The sequence below is a fragment of the Rhinatrema bivittatum genome, chromosome 3, assembly GCF_901001135.1.
Source record: "Rhinatrema bivittatum chromosome 3, aRhiBiv1.1, whole genome shotgun sequence".
Lineage (NCBI taxonomy): Eukaryota > Metazoa > Chordata > Amphibia > Gymnophiona > Rhinatrematidae > Rhinatrema > Rhinatrema bivittatum.
The window spans coordinates 413,760,196-413,783,441 of record NC_042617.1 but is presented as its reverse complement, the minus strand read 5'-3'; the positions used below and the strand labels follow the sequence as shown (position 1 = coordinate 413,783,441).

At 45.1% G+C, this 23,246-nt stretch overlaps 1 protein-coding gene across 1 annotated transcript in view; it reads left to right on the top strand.

Annotated features, from left to right (window-relative positions):
• Positions 1-23,246, top strand: part of HCRTR2 (hypocretin receptor 2) — a 365,252-nt gene that overhangs the window by 125,349 nt on the left and 216,657 nt on the right. The gene's annotated exons all lie outside the window — the stretch shown is intronic.

Genomic DNA, 23,246 nt, shown 5'->3' with positions numbered 1-23,246 from the left:
ATCCGTCTCATTTGGTGTCCATCTTCGGTGACTGGACCTCTCTCTGGCGCTGTCTGGATCCTTCTCTCCATCCTGTGCTTGTTCCGCTCTCCATGTGGTCCAGCCTCTCAGGTTGTGTATAGTATGCAGCGGGACAGGGTGGTCCATGACGAGTCCATGTTGGGCTGTGTAGGGTGCCCTGAAGGACAGTACTTTCCCAGTCCTAAGAGTCTCATCTCTTCCATGGTCCAAGAGTCTCGTCTCTTCCACATTCCAAGCGTATCGTCTCTTCCATGTTCCAAGAGCCTCGTCTCTTCCATGTTCCAGGAGCCTCGTCTCATCCAAGTCTCCAGAGTCTCGTCCCATTCAAGTACCAGGAGTCCTCATCTTCGCTATGTACTCTGACTTTACTCGTTCTAGGATCCGGAGCCTCCTGTTCCAGTTCCTTGTCTCTTCGTTTCCAGCCCTCTGCCTCCATCTGACTTCACAGGTGCATGTTGGCTCAGCAGGAGGCTGACCCCAATTCATCCCATCTCTGTTTACTTGCTCTGCCCATGCCTGCACTCGCTCACCTCCCTTGGAGTGTGTCTTGGGCTCCTCCCAGAGTTGCCCCATGGGTCAAGGGCTCACTCTCTCCCAGGAGCAGACAATAGTGCCTCCAAGTTCCTCCTCAGGGCCCGCAGGGCGCATTCGTAACAAGACCGAGTGGCCCATGTCAGGACAGTCCAAGTATTTGTAATTATACAGATACTGTGTATTCTATTGTTATAGCATACACAATTTACTTTTTACAGTTTTCTTTGGCTCTCTCCTCTCATTAGTTGTCTAAAATGGGTGTATATTGAATAGATGGTTACCTCTATTTGCAGATGATACAAAATTGTTCAGAGTAGTTAAATCACACGCAGATTGTGATAAATTGCAGGAAGACCTTGTGAGACTGGAAAATTGGGCATCAAAATGGCAGATGAAATTTAATGTGCATAAGTGCAAGGTGATGCATATAGGGAAAATAACCCATGCCATAGTTACACAATGTTAGGCTCCATATTAGGTGCTACTAGGGGTGTGCATTCGTTTTGAACTTAAATGTAAAACGCAACTTTTTTATTTTTTAACTTAAAAAAGTGATGAGGCGAAAACGATCGGATTTCCAACTTATTCAACATAGCTATGTTGAATACGTTGGAAATCACGATTGTTGATCCTAAATAAAAATTTAAACACCTCACCCTCCTTAATCCCCCCCCCCAAGACTTACCAAAACTCCCTGGTAGTACAGCAGGGAGTCAGGACGCCATTTCTGAACTCCTTTGCGAGGAGCACGTGACGTCGGCGTCACGTGATTCCCCGCGCGTTCGCTCCGGGACCCTCGTTGCACCCAAAAGGAACTTTTGGCCAGCTTGGGGGGGTCAGGAGGCCGCGTCACTCCGACGTGACGCCGACGTCACGTGCTCCTCGCAAAGGAGTTCAGAAATGGCGTCCTGACTCCCTGCTGTACCACCAGGGAGTTTTGGTAAGTCTTGGGGGGGGGGGGGGGGATTAAGGAGGGTGAGGGGTTTAAATTTTTATTTGCACGTATGGACATAGACTTAACTTATAGAATTCTCCATATGTCCATATTGACCGAAATTGACCCCCCCTTTCGACTTATGGACTTATGAACATAAACTTTTGGTCTGCACATCCCTAGGTGCTACTACCCAAGAAAGAGATCTAGGTGTCATAGTGAATAACATATTGAAATTGTCGGTTCAGTGTGCTGCGGCAGTCAAAAAAGCAAACAGAATGTTGGGAATTATTAGAAAGGGAATGGTGAATAAAACGGGAAATGTCATAATGCCTCTGTATTGCTCCATGGTAAGACCACACCTTGAATACTGTGTTCAATTCTGGTCGCCGCATCTCAAAAAAGATATAATTGCGATGGAGAAGGTACAGAGAAGGGTTACCAAAATGATAAGGGGAATGGAACAGCTCCCCTATGAGGAAAGACTAAAGAGGTTAGGACTTTTCAGCTTGGAGAAGACACGGCTGAGGGGGATATGATAGAGGTGTTTAAAATCATGAGAGGACTAGAACGGGTAGGTGTGAATCGGTTATTTACACTTTCGGATAATAGAAAGACTAGGGGGCTCTCCATGAAGTTAGCATGTGGCACATTTAAAACTAATCGGAGAAAGTTCTTTTCACTCAGTGCACAATTAAACTCTGGAATTTGTTGCCAGAGGATGTGGTTAGTGCAGTTAGTATAGCTGTGTTTAAAAAAGGATTGGATAAGTTCTTGGAGGAGAAGTCCATTACCTGCTATTAATTAAGTTGACTTAGAAATTAGCCACTGCTATTACTTTCAACGGTAACATGGAATAGACAGTTTTTGGGTACTGTTGGAAACGGGATGCTGGGCTTGATGGACCCTTTGTCTGGCCCAGTATGGCATGTTCTTATGTTCTTATGTTTTATGATATATATCTCTAATTGTATCTATTTATTTATCTATATATATTTCATTTGCTTTTTTTTCCTTTATATGCACTCTTATTTTCTGTAAAGGAATTCATCTTGGATATTATAAAAATAAAATATAAATTACAGACGTTGTTTATGTTTGAGCTAATATGAGTACTTTGGTGTGATCTGTCTTTTTTAGCTTATAAAACAATAAACACTGACAGATTCTTACATCTGCTATTTACAATTCTCTGTAGTCAATTTATTTTTTAGGTAGACATCTGGACCTACATGTTTCTGTTGATGGTTTATACCCCAATTTATAATATTGGAGGGAACAGCTGAAATAATAAAATAAACATTCTTAGCTTTAGCACATAGGATTCATAAGGGCAACAAGGATAAAAGGAACCAAGCTGCTGGCACTAACTTTCAAAAGGAGATAGAGCAGCTTTTAAACTAGAACAAGGGGGAAAACCGACAGTCACTCCGAGTCCTGTTCCTGTCTCCCATCCTCCAGCTCTGGACGGATCATCTGGCTTCTGACCTCGGACCGGTGATTGACGACGCTTTGGCTTCTGACCTCGGACTGGCAATTGACAACTCTGGCTTTTGTCCTCGGATTGGTGACTGACGACTCTACGACATCTGACCTTGGACCGAATCTCGGTGATTTCTTCATTCTCCCAAGGGCCCACCTAAGTCCAGCTGGCCCCACGCACCCAAAGGCTCAACCTGTGGGGAATGGGGCTGGTATTGGTGAAGCTCCAGTCGGCCCTTACATCAGTGTAGCCTCACCTCCCGACGGTGGGGATGTGAGGGAGTTCGCTTCCTCAGGTAGTGCCAACTCCCCCTCGGGCAAGGGGTCCACATCTCCTTGGTCAACACTACAGACCCGGCAGGGGATTTGGCTCTCCAGGCCATTCCCGGCATGGCACAAAGGATGATGGAAAAGCAGAAGACCTTAGATTCACTCGTCTCTGCACTAGACAACTTGAATCAACGTTTGGACTCCATCAGGCCCATGAATCCCACTTTACCATCAGGGCCCATTGCCACACTATTGACATCCAGTCTCTATCCGGTGATCCCGCTACCTGCTCCTCCCCGCTTCACCAGAGATCCTCGATCCTGTAGGGGATTTATTAACCATTGCAACATGCACTTCCATTTGCAACCAACCCTATTTCCAGATGACGAAACCAAGACGACTTACATCCTATCCCTCCTCGATGGAAAGGCCTTTGCCTGGGCATCTTCCCTATGGGAGCATGGAGATGCTGTCCTACGTAATATCAGTGAGTTCTGGGACCTCTTATGTATTGTCTTTGATGACCCCACTCAGCAGGCAGCCTCCGGAGCAACTCTGCTTCACTTACGCCAAGGTTCCCGGACTCTAGCTGAATACCTAATCGAGTTCCAAACCCTATCTTCGGAACTCCATTGGGATACCGCCTGTCTGAGGACCACCTTCCTGGAAGGGCTCAATCCTAGGATCAAGGACGAACTCGCAGCCCGCACCTTACCATGGTCCCTGGACTTCCTCATTGACTTGACTGGGTGCATTGACAGATGCATTCAAGAACGCTCCCGGGAGGTTCAGCTCTTCAAGAAAGCTACCAGTACCTTCAGATGCCCGCGATGTTCACCATCCTCGAAGGTCAAACCAGGCCCTCCAGGGTCTTCTGCAGAAGAACCCATGCAACTGGGCTGAGGCAAACTCTCCTCTCAGGAACGCAGTAGATGCCTGTAAGGCAGCCTTTGTCTTTACTGTGGTGGTGCTGGGCATATCCTACCATCATGCCCGGTGCGTCCGGGAAACTCCCAGGCCTAGGATCTGAAGGGGGACTCTTCCTAGGCCTGGCATCACCCGTGCCTCCATTGACTCTGCCGGTCAAGCTGACTACAGGAGATCGTGAATTCCATACCCTAGCCCTGGTGGATTCAGGAGTCGGAGGTAATTTCATCAAGAAGTGTTTGGTGGAACATCTCGAGATTCCACTCATCCATGCCCAGGTTCCGTTGGTCCTCTCATCCATTCAAGGTAAACTTCTTCTGGGCCGGGTCACCCATGTTACCACTCAGAGCTCTTTGACCGTCTCCAAGGTGCGCAAATCTTTACCAAATTGGACCTAAGGGGAGCCTACAACCTAATTCGCATCAAGGAGGGGGACGAATGGAAGACGGCCTTTAATACCAGAGATGGGCACTACGAGTACCTAGTTATGCCATTCGGCCTTTGTAACACCCCTGCAGTCTTTCAGAATTTAATGAATGAAGTCTTCTGGGATTTATTATATCAATGTGTTGTCATCTACCTCAATGATATCCTAATCTTCTCTAAGTCTCTCGCTGCTCACTGCCAACACGTCTCCCAGGTGCTACAGCAGCTTATAAAAAATTGGCTCTATGCCAAACTTGAAAAATGCCTCTTTGAATGAGAAGCACTCCCGTTTCTGGGCTATATTGTCTCTAGCCAAGGGTTCTGTATGGATCCACAGAAAGTGAAGGCCATTCAAGAATAGCCCCAACCATCTGGACTGAAACCCCTACAGCGATTTTTAGGGTTTGCTAACTACTACCGCTCCTTCATCTTCAACTATGCCTTATGGCAGCACTAACTGCTCTGACCCGCAAAGGCGCTGACCCCAAGCACTGGCCGCCTGTTACGATTTCCGCCTTTCTTCGCCTCAAGGAAACATTTCTCCTCAAACCCTGCCTTCGTCACCCCGACCCATGATGGCCATTTATTGTCAAAGTGGATGCTTCCTCCAAAGGGGTTGGAGCTGTTCTCAGCTAATACTCGGCCAGTCATACACTCCAACCCTGCTCCTTTCTTTCCCGCCAATTCTCCGCAGCAGAACGTAACTATGTCATTGGCGACAAGGAGCTCCTCACCATAAAAATCTCCTTCGAAGAATGGCGCCCTTGGTTAGAGGGAGCCCAGAAACAGATTATGGTCTATACCGATCATAAAAATTTTGAATATTTGCATCGGGCACAACATCTCAATCTGCAACAGTCCTGTTGGGCCCTGTTGTTCGCTAGATTCAACCTCATATTACGATACCGCCCAGCCGCCAAGAACCTGAAAGCGGATGCACTCTCTCGAGCCTTTGACACCACGGGTACCCCAGAACCTCCTAGTTTCATCATTGAACCATCTCGTGTGCTGCTGGCTGCCACTACACCCGTTCCTCCGGGGAAGACCTTCATGCTGCCACGCATCCGAAATCAGGCCTTGACTTGAGCCCACAACTCCCGCAGCTCAGGACACCCTGGACAACACTGGACTCTAGAGATGAGCTTCGTTTTTCTGGCTCGGGTCAGGTTTCGGTTCGGGCGCTTTGTGGGAAAACTTGTTTTCCCATGGATCATTTTTTGCCAAAAATGAAACTGGAACCTGAACCTGAAACCGGAAAAACAAATAAAAAAAAACAAACCACGAATCAGGAAAAAAAAACGCGAATCGGGAAAAAAAAACACCCAACCCTTAAATTTTACTTTCTTACACCCCCCCCCCCCCACCCACCACCATCCCGATCCCTTCCCAAGACTTACTAAATGTCCCTGGTGGTCCAGCAGGGTCCCGCGAGCGATCTCTCCCTCCATGCTGTCGGGCTGTCGGGTCTGCTATGACTCAAAATGGCGCCGATAGCCTTGCCCTTACAATGTCACAGGGGCTACCAGTGCCATTGGTCAGGAGGTCAGGAGTCCGCCCCAAGACTTGCCAAAAGTCCCTGAAGGTCCAGCGGGAGCCCAGAACGATCTCCTGTATTTGGGCCGTCGGCTGCCAGTATTCAAAATGGTGCCGATAGCCTTGCCCTTACGATGTCACAGGGGCTACTGGTGCCATTGGTCAGCCCTTGTCACATGGCCCCTGAAGAAGCTGTCAAAAACACGAGCCATGTCGGGCCACCGCCAGCCAGATATCCCCGCTGCACCTACAGCAACGATAAGTGCTACTTAAGTGTTACTTTACTGCCCTACATAAAGTCATAGTAAAAACAAAAAATGAAAAAAACTATACAAAAATCATAATACCTCAAACCGGAGTAACCAATGATTATACCATAGCGACAGTCTGGTATCATAGTGGTATCAAAGTGGTGACCGCGCAACTATTTCTATGGTTGACAGGGCTATCTGAGTTAAAGCCCGCCATTTTATATGAGGTTTATTCCGTGCAGATAACCAAATCTTTATGCTATTAGTGTTGCATAAATATGATGTGATTTAGAATTTAACTGTAAATCAGGTATGAGCACGTTTAAGCTATTGCATGAAAAGGCAGACACTATAATTTAAATATAGGTAATGAATATGTTTTAAGTCATTTGGTAGCACTATTCTTTTCCTATATGCCAGCTAGGGGCAATGAATACATTTCAAGTTATCAAATAAAAAGGTAGATGCTGCAATTCAGGTATGGGCAATGCACATGGTATAAGATATTTGTGATGTTAGATTTAGTCGTGCTGTATTTCTTCTAATTAATCCTTACTATCTTTTTATTTTATTTTTTGTAGCTTATTTGAATTGTACTTCATGATTCCTCCCGATGCAGCCTGTTGGGTGAAACACGGTTACCATGTCGGGGGACATTACATTGTTTTAAATGGACCTTGTTTTAATTCAAGGAGCTGTGGAGTTTCACTATTTCAATAAAGCCTAACTGTTTGCATTACTACACCTAGTAAGGACTATCTCAACTGATTCATGCTCTCTTCTTCTTGCTGCAAATACAATATTTTGACCTATTTTTGCTTACTATGCTTAAAAGTCCCAAAACTCCTTCTGCTAACAGGTGATCCAATGTTGTTCCTTCAACGCCATTTCCACTGCTCTGGTACCAGAGTAATTTTTTTTCTCTAGCACTGTTCCCTGTCAGGGCAGAAGCCCAAAAGCATTGAGAATTTGATGTCCTCAATATTCCTCTTTAACACTAACCTAGGAGCCCACCCAGGTGCAGAGAAAAATCTACTCCCTGCTTTCTTTCTTCCATCTCAGACTTTCTCCTTCTTGTCCTCTTGCACTGCCTATAATTCATCATCATCATATCTCTTTCTACCGATTACAACCTATAATACTGCAGGTGACACATTTCATGGAGATTATGAATCACTGGAGGCAGAGAACCCTGTCTAATTTAATATATCGCTTGTGTTATTAACTTACTGCATTCTTCTATTGACGCATTAACGTAACCTCGTAGGATGCCATATATATTGTCAACACTGTGAAAATCAAATCTTTTATAGCAATGCTTCAGTGGTTTTATCTTGAAGCATGAAGGAGAGGATCTTCCTCAAGTATTTTTCTGTTGGAATGTAGCTGTACTTCTTATGATTGTAAATTGTTCTGGTACACAAGTTCTCTGAAAACCAATGCAAGATCAATAAAAATTGTTTAGGCAAAATGAGGAGTTTTCTAAAGCATTTCCATCGGAAAAACACTGTTTTATCTAGAGAAATGGGCTATTTAAAAATTGTCCACCTGATGTGCCAGTAAACCTAAGTGATTATGACCTGTTTATGAGTAAATTTACCAGGACTGAGTAGATGCATTTCTGGGGGTAGATTTAGGGAGAGGTTTGGACTTATGTGCATAGATTTGAAAATTTTCCCTCAAATGTCTGCATATTAAATAGCAGATGCAATTGTCTGTGGGCCGATTTGATAGGATAATTTTCAAAGTTGACTTATCTGTGGAAGTATGTTTTTAAAATTGGTGTAACTTACGTAAAAGTTTGTCAACTTTCTCATGCAGGCTGATTGAAAATTATACCATACTATCATTGACATTAGTAGGGTTAGTTTTTTATTTAATTCTTGTTCTGCTTCAGTGGCACATCAGTGTTGAAAAGAGTGTAATGGATATGAACATGTTTTTGTATTTAGTTTGAGCATTTTGCCTGAGCATGTCACAAAACTATATGTTCCAAGACAATGCCTTGAGGATACAATCTAACAATTCAGTCACTTTGATAATGAAAGCAAATGATTAACGATAGAGATGGGGAAAGGAGTAGAATAGATATTTGCAAAGGAAGAATAAATCTAATACAAAAAAAGTTACCACTGTGCAAAAACAAATGTGTGGTGATTATGGATGATAATGACAAAAAGGCCAACCAGCCAAATCAAACTGGTGTTTTATATTGTACAAAAGTAAACATGAGATCCCAGAAACACCCTAAAAATTTAGAAAAAAAAATCAGCTCTAATCCATGTCATTCAAACTATAAAACAGGTGAAAAAAACAATTTAAATCTCGGCCTGCATTCGCTGCATAAGCAATATCAAATTTATAGTCATTACTGGTATAAAAAAAACCACCTGTTTACTGTGCAATCAAAAATGTCAACCTGGTGCACTATTCCTGTTAGACTATTACTCAAACTCCTCCCAAAATAATGTGCAATACCCAAAACAAATAGCCTTGTTGTAACTGAAAATGACCTTATAGATGAAAAATGATAAGCTTTTAGATGAAAACAGATTTACACTAACGATTTTCATTTAAATTTCCCCCACTGTCATTGTCCATCCATGATGTCACAACAAAGGCTTTTATTGCGCCCATCTGGGGAAGTATCACATTTGTGGGAGACATAAATTTATATTCAAATTATTTATCTGGTCATGTTACTTACACGATTTGTCTAGTCATTATTATTAAGGTTACTTGTCTAATGAGCAGTGTAGCCCTCTACAAAAAGTGTTTTCCCAAAATGATGTCCTTTACAAAATTACAAGATGCCTTTATGGGCTGAGACACAGTGCATCAGTAGTCTGTGAAAAGTGCTTCATGTTGCATTTGGGTGATAAAACAACTTTAATTGATTAGGTGAGTTAAAACATTTTTTTTTAATTTACCTGCTATTTTTTCATATATTTAAACTCATTGGGCCGGATTTTCAAAACCCTACGCGCGTAAATCCATAGGATTTACGCGCGTAGGGGGAGTTATGCGTGCCGTGCCTATTTTATAAAGGCCCGGTGACCCGTGTAAAGCCCCGGGATGCATCTAAGTCCTGGGGCTTCGACAAAGGGGTGGGGCAGGGTGGCCATTTGCCATAGACAGGTGCAAGAGGTACGATAAAGGTCGAGGGGGGTTAGAATAGGGCTAGGGGGTGGGAAGGTTAGGGGAAGGGGAGTTCCCTCACAGGCTGCTCCTAAATTGGAACGGTCTGGGAGAGAATGGGTGAAGGCCGCGGGTGTCGGCGAGCTCAAGATGCACTGCACCCCCTTGTACGCTCCGACCCCTGATTTTATAATATGCATGCACCTGCGCGTGCATGTTATAAAATCGGGCATCCATGTATGTGCATTGGGTAGTGCGCACACCTTTTAAAATCTACCCCATTAGTTTTTAGCATTATATCCATTTTTGTTTCTCCAGAAGATATATGAGAGATCGTATGAGCAAACAGTGGCGGGCTGGCAGCATTTTTTATAAAATTCTGTGGAAGGGTTAGGACTATTTTCCCTCATTTCTATTTGTAAGTAGCATTGCTATGCATTTCAGAATAATCCAACTTAAATGTCAAAAATCTCTTTAACAACTTCTTAGTTTTTTTTCCCCTTTCTCTAGAATGAAGACTATGAATTCCATATACTTAATTTAAAAGTGGTGTGGTGCCGCATTGATAATCATAACCACTCAACCTTGCAAGTCTATCTGGCCTAGATTTATCAATCTGCAGTAAATATTGCATGCAAAGTACCAATTGTCTTTTCCTGTCTGCAAAGTACTCATTTTACAAGAAAGAGGGAGAGAGAAAGAGAGAGAGAGAGAGGGAGGGAGAGAGAGAGACTGAGACTATCTACAAGGCCCTTGTAGTAGTTACCTATTTATGTTACTATAGGAGGCCCACCTAGTAACCCGAGGTGAAGTTTAGGTTGTAATGTTGGAGTTAGAGGCTCTCTACCTGGGTAACATCAAGCTAGGTTGAGAGAACTTTGTACAAATCTCATCTTTGTGTGAGTTTCCTCACGCCAAAAAACATCAAATCTTCACAAGAGTGTACTGCTCCTTTCATACATCTCACTCTGCATGTAAAAGTGGCGCCTAACCCCTACACTACGACCTAAACCTCCCCTTGAGTTACTAGGTGGGCCTCCTCTAGTAGCATAAATAGCTGCTTACTATGGTGCACTCCCCAGAGGTGCTCTCTCTCTCTCTCTCTCTCTCTCTCTCTCGCTCTCTCTCTCTCTCTTCCCCCCCCCCCCCCCCTAAAAATGCCCATAACACTATTGAAAATGATGTAGTTATTTTCGGCATTAAAACTGTACAATATTGTGCATTATGGCTTTGTGAAGCCAGCCCACTTTTATGGAAATCCTGCCCCTGACTCCTCACCTTTTAAAAATTTGCATCACGCCATGCGTTATGGTGCTTTTCGCATGCGTTAAGATGTTTTTCGCATGTGAAAACGCTATAACGCATGCAAAAACACCTTAACGCGATTTGATAAATGAATCTGTCTGTTTGAAACTTAGGCCTAGATTCATCAATATGCTTTGTTTATTGCGTGAATAACGCACATCATAAGCAAAAGGGATGTGTGTATTCAAATTGGCAGTTTGCTGCACAGGTAAATACTTCCTGTAGCAGTGCTTTATTGTATGCAGCGATGTGTCATCATGGTGCACTGCGTATCATCAAGGTGTGCGATGCATTTTTTTTTTTCCGCTGTATAAATGCTGACTTCCTGCACCTCCTTCTCTGAGGGTGTGTCAGGTGTTGGAGTGAGCAAAGAAGAGGTTAGTGATAGTAGAGGAGTTTTGGAGGAGTTCTTTGTAATTGTTGATTGAATTGTTCTGTTTTCTGTAGTCATCTGTTTCCCTTTACCATTGTCTTTTGTGATATTTGTTGGAGTGCCAAAAGGAGCTCATCTGTTCAAGACTACACCATTTCATGTGGGTATTGGAAGTATTGCATGACAGGTCCTCGCAAAGGCTACTAGTTTGTAACTGCCTGCCAACCTTGAATACACATGTAATTGACATACCTGTGCTACCAGCAAATGCTGTAACTCATGCTGTGCAGGCGAATGTCCATGGCAGCTGTGCAGTCTGTCCTGCATAGAAAACCATTAGTGAGCCCACATACAGGTGATACGGCAGGCCAGCAACATGCACTGCTTTTCTACCAGTAAATCATCACAGTACAGACTAGGGATGTGAATCGTTTTAGGACGATTAAAATTATCGTCCGATAATTTTAATATCGTCTTAAACCGTTATGGAACACAATACAATACAGATTCTAACGATTTATCGTTATAAATCGTTAGAATCGTGAGCCGGCACACTAAAACCCCCTAAAACCCACCCCCGACCCTTTAAATTAAATCCCCCACCCTCCCGAACCCCCCCCCAAATAACTTAAATAACCTGCGGGTCCAGCGGCGGTCCGGAACGGCAGCGGTCCAGAACGGGCTCCTGCTCCTGCATCTTGTCGTCTTTGGCCGGCGCCATTTTCCAAAATGGCGCCGAAAAATGGCGGCGGCCATAGACGAAAAAGATTGGACGGCAGGAGGTCCTTCCGGACCCCCGCTGGACTTTTGGCAAGTCTCGTGGGGGTCAGGAGGCCCCCCACAAGCTGGCCAAAAGTTCCTGGAGGTCCAGCGGGGGTCAGGGAGCGATTTCCCGCCGCGAATCGTTTTCGTACGGAAAATGGCGCCGGCAGGAGATCGACTGCAGGAGGTCGTTCAGCGAGGGTTCCGGCGCCTCGCTGAACGACCTCCTGCAGTCGATCTCCTGCCGGCGCCATTTTCCGTACGAAAACGATTCGCGGCGGGAAATCGCTCCCTGACCCCCGCTGGACCTCCAGGAACTTTTGGCCAGCTTGTGGGGGGCCTCCTGACCCCCACGAGACTTGCCAAAAGTCCAGCGGGGGTCCGGAAGGACCTCCTGCCGTCCAATCTTTTTCGTCTATGGCCGCCGCCATTTTTCGGCGCCATTTTGGAAAATGGCGCCGGCCGAAGACGACAAGATGCAGGAGCAGGAGCCCGTTCCGGACCGCTGCCGTTCCGGACCGCCGCTGGACCCGCAGGTTATTTAAGTTATTTGGGGGTGGGGGATTTAATTTAAAGGGTCGGGGGTGGGTTTTAGGGGGTTTTAATGTGCCGGTTTTTCGATTTTTCGATTTTTTTAACGATTTTTCACGATTTTTCACGATATTTTACCCCCCCAAACGGCAACAATACGATTCCCTCCCCCTCCCAGCCGAAATCGATCGTTAAGACGATCGAGGACACGATTCACATCCCTAGTACAGACTGGCCTCAAAATTGTCAAAGAGGGCCGATTGCCTAAGTATAAAGGAATCATATGCTGCTCCCATGTACCTGGCCACCATGTCCAGGATGAGCATTTGAGTGTCGCAGACCACTTGCATGTTGATGGAGCGGAAGAGCTTTCTGTTGCTGTATGTCTCCTCCCTCTGACTGGGTGGAACAATGGCCACATGAGTGCAGTTGATAGCTCCGACAACAATGGGAAAGTCTGCGAAGGCATAGAAACTAGGGATGTGAATCGTTTTTTAACGATTTAAATTATCGTCCGATAATTTTAAAATCGTCATTAATCGGTAAGGGACTCGATACAATAGGAATTCCCTCGATTTATCGTGAAAAATCGTTAAATCGAGTACGGGAATTATTTGGGGGGAGGGCGGGAAAACCGGCACACCAAAACAACCCCTAAACCCACCCCGACCCTTTTAAACCAATCCTTTACCCTCCCCCATCCTCCTGAACCCCCCCAAAATGTTAAATTACCTGGTGGTCCAGTGGGGGGGGGGGGTCCCGGCGCGATCTCCCGTTCTCGGGCCATCGGCGCCATTTTGGCTACCACTGATAAAAATGGCGCCGATGGCTCGATAAAAAAAAAACCACCCCGACCCTTTACAAATTACCCCTTTGTTTCTCCCACCCTCCCGACCCCCCCCCCCCCCAAAACCTTTTACATGTACCTGGTGGTCTAGCGGGGGGTCCGGGAGCCATCCCTTCAATCATACCCTCGGTGCCGGTGCCGGTGCTGGACTGGTTTCAAAATGGCGCCGATCGCCTTTGCCCTCACTATGTCACAGTGAGGGCAAAGGCGATCGGCGCCATTTTGAAACTAGTCCAACACCGAGGGTATGATTGAAGGGATGGTTCCCGGACCCCCTGCTAGACCACCAGGTACATGTAAAAGGTTTTTGGGGGGGTCGGGAGGGTGGGAGAAGCAAAGGGGTAATTTGTAAAGGGTCGGGGTGGGTTTTTTTCTTTGTCGCCAAGAAAGACAGTTCCCTCAGACCCTGTATAGATTATCGGGGTCTCAATGCCATCATACGCCGGGATAGATATCCTCTCTCATTCATCCCAGAGTTCTTGGATCGTCTACAAGGAGCTAGGATCTTTACTAAGCTCGATCTTTGAGGCGCATACAATCTAGTGCAGATCAGACCGGGTGACAAGTGGAAAACTGCATTCAACACTCATGATGGGCATTATGAGTACTTAGTCATGCCTTTCAGGTTGTGTAATGCCCCAGTGATTTTTCAAAACCTCATGAATGAGGTCCTCTGAGACATGCTTCACTCTTTTGTGATTGTGTACCTGGACGATGTGCTCGTGTACTCAAAAGATCTAACCACCCTCCAACAGCATGTACGCCAAGTGCTGCAATGACTTTGAGAAAACTGCCTCTTCGCCAAGTTGGAGAAGTGTGTATTTGAACAAGAGTCCTTGCCATTCCTGGGATACATTGTGTCCATCACTGGATTTCACATGGACCCTGAGAAAGTTTCTGCCATTAGAAACTGGCCCCGGCCAGTAGGAATTAAATCTCTTCAGTGCTTTCTCGGATTCGCAAACTTTTGCCAGTACTTCATCCCCCACTACTCACAGAAGGTAGTCCCACTCACTGCCCTAACCAAGAAGGGGGCCAACACCAGAGAGTGGCCACCAGCGGAGATAAACCAGAGGAGATAAGCAAGCCTTCCTCCTGCACTCTTGCTTACACCACCCGGATCCCACGTGACCTTTCGTTGTGGAAGTAGATGCTTCCAACCTCACAGTGTGGGCTGTCCTCAGCCAAGTCTCCAGCAAAGGCTCATTACTCCCTTGCTCCTACGTTTCTTGAAAATGTTTCCCTGCTGAAAAAATCTATGGCATAGGGGACAAGGAGCTCCTAGCCATTAAGATGGCTTTTGAAGAATGGCACCAATGGCTGCAGGGAGCCCAGCACCCAGGTGTGGTGTACACCGACCAAAGAACCTGGAATATTTGTGTCAGGTGCAGTGACGAATCCTTGGCAAGCTCGTTGGTCCTTGTTTTTCAGCCACTTTAATTTCTCCTTATGCTACCAACCAGCATCAAAGAACATCTGGGCGGATGCCCTCTCCCGCACCTCAGAATTGGAGGATTCATCAATCACACCACAGTACATCCTCGATCTGGCTAAGGTCCTCCTGGCTGCTACCGATGTAGTCCCCAAGGGCAAGATGGTTCTGCCCACCCACCTGCGGAAGAGGGTTCTTTCCTAGGCACATGACTCTCTGATGGCTGGACACCCAGGCAGGGCTCGGACCTTAGAACTCTTAACTCGTTACTACTGGTGGCCGCACATCAGCCAAGATGTCTGAGCTTATGTCGACTCCTGCCCAACTTGTGCCAGACAAAAACCCTTACCAGATCATCCGTGGATACTGTTACAGCCACTTCCCATACCCGTGGAGCCATGGACTCACATCTCCACGACTTCATAGTTGACCTACCACCATCCAAGGAGAAACAGGTCATCTGGGTCATGGTAGACAGAATCTCTAAGATGGCCCACTTCGTGGTTCTCTCAAAACTTCCTACCATGCCTGAACTCGCTCAATTCTTTAATCAGCATATTTTCCGCCTACATATACCACAACACATCACCTCTGATCGTGGATCACAATTCACAGCTAAATTCTGGAAAGCACTTTGCAGGAAGTTTGGGATCCAGTTGGACTTCATGACAGCATTCCATCCACAAGGTAACAGACAAGCTGAGCAGACTAACTGTTCCCTGAAGACATTTCTCCACTCCTTCATAGGAGATGAACATAGGATGGCGCCGGCCATACGCGTATGGCCGGCGCCATTTTCCATACGGAAAATGGCGCCGGCAGGAGATCGAGTGCAGGAGGTCGTTCAGCGGCGGTCCGGAACCCCCGCTGAACGACTTCCTGCAGTCGATCTCCTGCCGGCGCCATTTTCCGTACGAAAACGATTCGCGGCAAGAAATCGCTCCCGGAACCCCGCTGGACTCCCAGGAAACTTTTGGCCAGCTTGGGGGGGCCTCCTGACCCCCACAAGACTTGCCAAAAGTCCAGCGGGGGTCCGGAACGACCTCCTCCGTCGAATCGTTTTTGTCTATGGCCGCCGCCATTTTGCGGTGGCCATTTTGAAAAATGGCGCCGGCTGAAGACAACACGATTCTATTGAGGGGACCGTTCCGGACCGCCGCCGTTCTGGACCACTGCCGGATCCCCAGGTAATTTAAAGCATTGGGGGGGGGGGGTTCGGGAGGGTGGGGGATTTAATTTAAAGGGTCGGGGTGGGTTTTAGGGGGGTTTAGTGTGCCGGCTCACGATTTTAACGATTTTTCACAATAGTTTACACACCCAAACGGCAACAATACGATTCCCTCCCCCTCCCAGCCGAAATCGATCGTTAAGACGATCGAGGACACGATTCACATCTCTAGCCGACTCCGCTAAAAGAGATGCGGATAAACATCGTCGCAAAGCTCCCACCTTTCATCCTGGAGATCAGGTCTGGGTAAGCACCCACCATATCCGTCTCCGAGTTCCCTCTATGCGACTGGCTCCCAAATACATTGGACCCTTTGTGGTCACTGACCGGGTGGGTGCAGTATCCTTCTACCTACGTTTGCCATCAAGCTTATGTATACACAACATGTTCCATGTCTCGCTGCTGAAACCATTGGTACTCTCGACATTTCACCGCAAACCACCGGAGCACTTGAACGCAGTCGCAGACGAAGATCTCATCTACCAGGTGCAAGATATTCTTGATGTCCGCTTCTATCATCGACGGTGGGAGTACTTAATCTCATGGGAAGGCTTCGGCCTGGAGGAGAACACGTGGGAGCCTGCCTCCCATATCCTAGACAAATCCCTCCTTCACCAATTCCACCAAGATAACCCTAGCAAACCAAGAACCCCAGGCAGGAGGCATAAGGGGAGGTACTGTTGAGAATCCCAGCCATGGGCAGCCATGGCTGGGTTCCCCCCTCACCTTTCTGTTCGCGTCATTCACTGCAGCCTGCTCCGTTCTGGCCCAGGCCGCGTCGGGGCCTTCCTGCGGCATCCTCCCCATGAGGGAGATGCCGCCGGCTTCTTTGGACTGCTCTGCCCCTTAGGAGCGCGCGCACCTCCCCGGGATTTAAAGGGGCCATGGCGGGAAACCTCAGCCCGGCCCCAAAACCCACATCATCAGCTGGGGACTATAAAAGAGTCCTGAAGTTCTTCATGCCTTGCATTGGCAACAGGTCAACTCCTTGAGTAACTAGTTGCTGTTCCTGCTTGTTCCTGACTCTGATCCAGTGTTCCTGACTCAGTTCCAGTGTTCCTGCTTATTCCTGCTTCCATTCCAGCCTTCCTGCCTTCTTCCGTGCCTTCCTGCCTGCTCCAGCTCCATTCCTGCTCCCGTGTTCCGGCTCCTGCTTTTGCTTGCTTCTCCAGTTTTGACTTCGGCTTGTTCCTGGTATTCTCTGTCTTCTGCCCGTCCTGACCCTTGGCATGTTATCCGGCTTCATCTGTCTTCTGCCTGCCCTGACCTATGGCCTACCTCCCCGTCTTGCACCTCCACTGCATGCCTCGACTCCTGGATCGTCTCCGACTTCCCAAGTCTTCAGCCTGCCTCGATTTACACTGTTCTCCGAACTCTTCTTAGCCAAGAGACCTTCGTCTATGTCCTGCCGGCCCTGGCATCCAAGGCCTCAACCTGCAGAGAATGAGGGCTGGTATAGATGAAGGTCCTGTCAGGTCTCCTGGTCCTGTTCCACTTCCCGGCTATGAGTACCACTGTAGGCCTTCTTTCAGTGGATTCCCCATGCACTCTAGCCGGATCAAAGGTCCACATTCAAAACATCCACATTATTGTTATTATGTTTATTTCCAAAACAAAAATGGTTAATCCTAAACTGGTAGGATTCTTAAGGATATAACAGTAGAATGTATGCTCTCCCTTCCTAGGCATTGTGATCTCTAATTTCTAGGATTAATTTTGAAGTTTTTTTTTTTCTTATGAACTATTAGTTACATGGTTCATATTAGAAGTCAAAATATGCTGGGTGTTTCCTTTTGTGAATAATGGAATAATTTTCTTTTGCATGCTAATCCTTCTGACTGTTTTACTAAGGCTTTTTTTTTATTTCTTTGCTATGGGGAAAAATAAAACTTAATAAATTATGCTCTAAGTTTTGTTGCCTCTTTATCTTGAGTGACCATTTTAAAAGATATTTGTTGCTCTTCTTCTTTTTCTTTCCTGATAGAAAACATTATCCTAATTTCTTTCTTCCCTCAAAATATTCTTAAATAAAGTAGTATTTGAATTTCTATGGGAAAAAAGAATCACGAACAAGCACAGGATGCATCTCGGCTATAGCTAGGCAGCTCATAAGAACATAAGGAATGCCATACTGGGTCAGATCAAGCTCCATTGAACCCAGAGTTCTGTCTCTAACAGTGGCCATTCTGGGTATCTGGCAGATCCCAGAAAGTAGATATATTTGTGGTTCCTAGGAATAGCACTTGCTTTCTACCTGGCTATTAATGCTTTATTGATTTTCTTCCAGGAACTTGTCCAAACTTATTTTAAAACCTCTTACACTAGTCACTTAGATCATGTCCTCTGGCAACAAATTATATAGCTTGATTGAGCGTTATATGGAAAAGTTATTTCTATGATTTGTTGTAAATCTGCTGTCTATTAGCTTCATAGTGTCCCCTTGTTTTGGTATTATTTGAAAGGTAAATAATCATCCTTTATTCATCTGTTTTACCCCACTCAATAATACTCAAGATGCAGTGACACCATGGATCGATACAGAGGCAATATATTTTCCATTTTAATCTCCATTCCTTTTTGGATCATTCCTAATATTCCATTTGCTTTTTGACTGCTGTCATATACTGATAGGATTTCAATGTATTATACATGAGGACTCTAAGGTTCTTTTATTTTTATTAATGCTGTATATGTAATAATGTGATTATTGATTTAGGTATACAAAATAATAAACATCTATCAACTGCTATAATTTCTGTAGCCAGAAAAACATAAAATGATAAGTTGTGGCAGAACCTTCATACAACTAGCAAAGGTGTGCAATGACTTTGACCTTTTATGCCAGTATACACTTTTTAATCATCATTAAAATTATTTTATATTCCTTTTAAAAATACTGAAAAATCCATACTTCCCTTCTCAGCTTTTTTCCCCAACATGATCATGTTTTGAGACAGCAGCTTTCTGCATCAGGGGTTTCCAAGGATTTCTTCACTGGACCATCAATATTTCTGACCACAATAAAAAATGGCACTGACATTATCCATAGCATTCTGGCAACCTGAAGAAATAATGGTGGGGTTTGAAACCCAGTTATGGCCAATAGGAACAAGCCATATGGACGTCTCTGGTGTTCTTACAATCCAAAAAACTTTACTCACAGCAATATACCCCATACTATTTCACCATTTAATTGATGTGGTTGTACTGTACTCATCAAAAATATCCACTGTTGTTCATGCTCTGATATGTGTTAAGTGAGATGCATGAAGAGATGTATGTTCTCTTTGTTGCAAGAGTTTGCAGACCTTAGTATGGTGTAGTTTTGTGAAAACAAAAAACAAAAGAAGGTACAAAAAAAACCAACATCCCCAATATCATAAACAATTTAGTAATTTAAGGGAACCAATCTATCAATTTAGAACATTTTTTATTATATAACCAAAAGAATTTTAGGAAAAAGATTACAAAAAATTATTTTACAATAAAAAAAATAACATAAGTCATATGTGAACCCTGACTAGCTACCCAATAGAAATAGTATATTTATATACAAATCATGTAATTAAGAACTACCACAATCATATCTTGCATCCATACTTATCTCTGTAGACATACCAACACAAAGTAAAAACACATCACATATGCAACGCTACCCACAAAACTGAAAATACAAAATTTCAAAGTGTACCCGACAGAGGCCACTGTTTTGCTGAGTGTCAGCTTCTTCAGGGGGCTTTTTTAACTGATGACATTTATATATGTAAAGCTGTCTTCTAAATGTGTTGCACTTTCAACAGGCACGTCAAGGATTTCTAATAAACAGGGTCATTCATCAGGCTGCGATAGGCCGTTATCGCTTGCGTTAATACTGTATCGCGTGTGATATTACCGTGAACCGCACTAAAATGGCCTATCGCAAATTGCATATGCAAATGGGAACTTTGTATTCAAGTGGCAGGAGTTGGGGTGAAATAAATGTAAAGTAGGGGGTGGTAGCGCGGCATGTGATAGATTTCATCAGTTATCGCAGGTCAGTAACACTGGTAATAGCTACACCTTTTTTTTGGCAGTATGGTCCGAAAAGTGTTTAATGCGGGCGATATCGCGGCCCATGGTATTATTGTGGTGTGTATAGCACGCGATGAACACTGCAAACAATCCCATCACCTACTAAGCACAGGGCCGGTGCAAGGGTATTAGGCACCCTAGGCAAACCTTACAGCCTGGCGCCCCCTCCCTCCACCTCCCTCATACACAATTTTCTGCATTTATAACAACAGATTTTACATGAAAAATTACATTCTGAGGTAAATAATATACATGCTATTGTGATAGTTACATGCACTGTTGTGATGCCAACAAGAAAACTTTGCAACTTGGAATTCATATGGCATCACACCTGTTGTAACATCTTTCATGTCGACATGGTCCTCTCATATCTACACAACACTCAAACAGTAGCAACCCTACCTATGAAAAGGAATACCACAAATATTACACCAGAATCTAAAATATCAATACACCTCCTCTCAGGAAAACAGAACAGGTCAAGCTACTACAAATCCCTACAGAGAAACCACATGCTAACAGAGTGCTTCATCTCAGTCTTAGCATGCAGAGCACAGACCCTCACCAAATACAGAATAAAGCCACATAAAGTATAAGTAGCAATGTGCAGACAAAAACTGAATTGTAAAATGCAACACGCCAGATTCTTTACAGTGCAACAATGGAAAAACAAACATTTCACCATTCCTCATGAAACAAACAATAAAATCAAGATATATAAATCATTAATCATAATAGTAAAATCATACTAATAAAATAATTTGAAAACAGCTGATGAATAGAATATCCAATAATTAAAGACTCATGCAAATTTTGAAAGCTTTACCAAACACCAATAAAATATTTTAAACAATAAACCCATAAACACTACTCAATAATTAAAATAAGGATAAAAGATATCCCACAATCCTTAGCTGGGAACTTTTGATTTTCAGTCTGAGCTTGTCATGGATTAATGGAAGGAGGCGGTGGCTGTGATACAAAGACTTTCTCCTCTCTGTCACATACACATGATCCAACACAAGATACTCGCTTACTCACACATATTCATATACATACTCACTCTTCCCCACATGCTTTCACGTACACATACACTTGCTCTCTCTCCCCTACATGCATACACACATTCTCCCCCCCATGCTTTCTCAAACACAAATGCTCTCTCTCCCCACACACTCACTCTTCCTCACATGCTCTCTCTCACAAACACATACTCTTTTTTCCTCCACCAGCTCTCTCCCCATATACTCTATTATGCACATGCACTCACACATGCTCACACACATGTACTCTTTTCTTTTACTCTCCCTCCTAGGTATAGGAAGAATCCCACCAGCGCCTTACACACCCCAGCCAGGGTGGTAGCAGACCACTGGCCCACCCTACCAGCCCAGCCGGTCTCGTCGCAGGCCACGAGGGACGGGAATACGGAACCTCTGGACTGGAATGGAACATCAGGATACTGCAAACATTAAAGCTGGAACAGAGACATCAGGATACAGCTGGAACGGAGACAACAGGAGACTGATGACATCTTGAAGACAAGAGACCAGGAACATAGAACATCAAAGTAGTCAGGAACAGGAAATGGAATCCCAGGACAAGGATGCCAGTCAGGAGCTGGAAATGTAGATCCTCAGGAGACCAGCTCTGAGAGGACAAATTCCAGGGAGGAACTTACTCCTTGCGAAGGCGAGGAAGGAATGAACTGAGGAGCCTTTTGTAGGCTGAAGCACGAAATACCCAGGGAGGAGTCAGGAAGGAACCACACCTGCACTAGCCCTTTAAGAAGGGCAGAGAGGCGCGGCTTTGCCCCTTAGGAGGATGCAGGAAGCAGTGCAGGACCCTGGACAGCGGCCCTGCTACAACACAGACGGCTACAGAGAAGAAGCAGACCTCAGGGCAGGCCCCAGCATCAGGGACGACTCCCTTCCGCTGAAGGAGGATCACAGGCGGCTCCAGCTGCCAGGTGATTCCGGGGATACAGACCCTCTCCCCACGGAGGGCCTGAGGTAGGTTGGTAGCCTCTGGGCCACATGGGAGGTGGAAGTGCAGCTCCTGCCGCACGGGACTGGCATCGGCGGTCTCCGGACCGCTTGAAGAGCGGAAGAGCAGCTCCTGCCGCATGTGAAAGTTATCGGCAGCCTCTTGCTGCTTTGAGGAACAGTAGCACGGCACCATGCTGCGAGGAAGGTCCCCGGCGTGGCTCCTGCCGTGGCGGCACGAAGACAGGCTCCTGCTGCAGGTGAAGAGAGGTGGAGAGGCAGCCTGTGGCTCCTGCCACAGGCTGAATCGTAACATATCTTGTTGTTCTAGGGCCTGATGTAATATTTATAGTGCTGCTTTTCATAAGCAAAGTTGGTGCTGTTTGAATTTCGGGAGTTGGCATTGTTATGATATGATATGGAATCTTTTTTGCAGGGTTTTGTGTTACTTCACAAATTTTTGTCCAGAAATGGAGAAAGTATGTGCTGCTGTTACTGTGGTGACACCAGAATTTAAAAATGTGTTTTATTATATTGAGTTGTAAGAAGAAATATGATAGTTCTGTTTTGTGCCCAGAGGGAGTTTCTATAGATGTGGTGTGGTGTGGGATTATATTGAGATTCATTCCCTTCCCACAGAAAATCCAGACTTCACTTTTATATTGAAAAACTGGTTGAATGATGCTAGTGAATAATTTTAATAGTAGTTTTACTGAGTAGTTGAAACTGACTGAAGATTTCTTTATTACATAAAAGATGAGGGTTGTAACAACTGCTTTCTGAAAGTTACCCTAATTCTTTCTTAGAGGCCCAATGCTATCCAACCAGTTCTGTTTAGGGTTGCAATTGCAGCTCTATGCCAGTTATTATTATTATTTGGATTTACTACCTACTTTTTAGAAAAAATTCACCCACATGGAATACAGCATATTAAGATGGCAGAGTACAATCAGAGATTAGTAGCAGCTTACTATAGAAGGTACGCAGAAAAGACTGAGTTAGAGATAAATCATAAGAACATAAGAGGTTGCCATACTGGGTCAGACCAAGGGTCCATCAAGCCCAGCATCCTGTTTCCAACAGTGGCCAATCCAGGCTACAAGTACCTGGCAAGTATCCAAAAACAAGGTATATCCCATGCTACTGATGCTAGTAATAGCAGTGTCTATTTCCTAAATCAACTTGATTAATAGCAG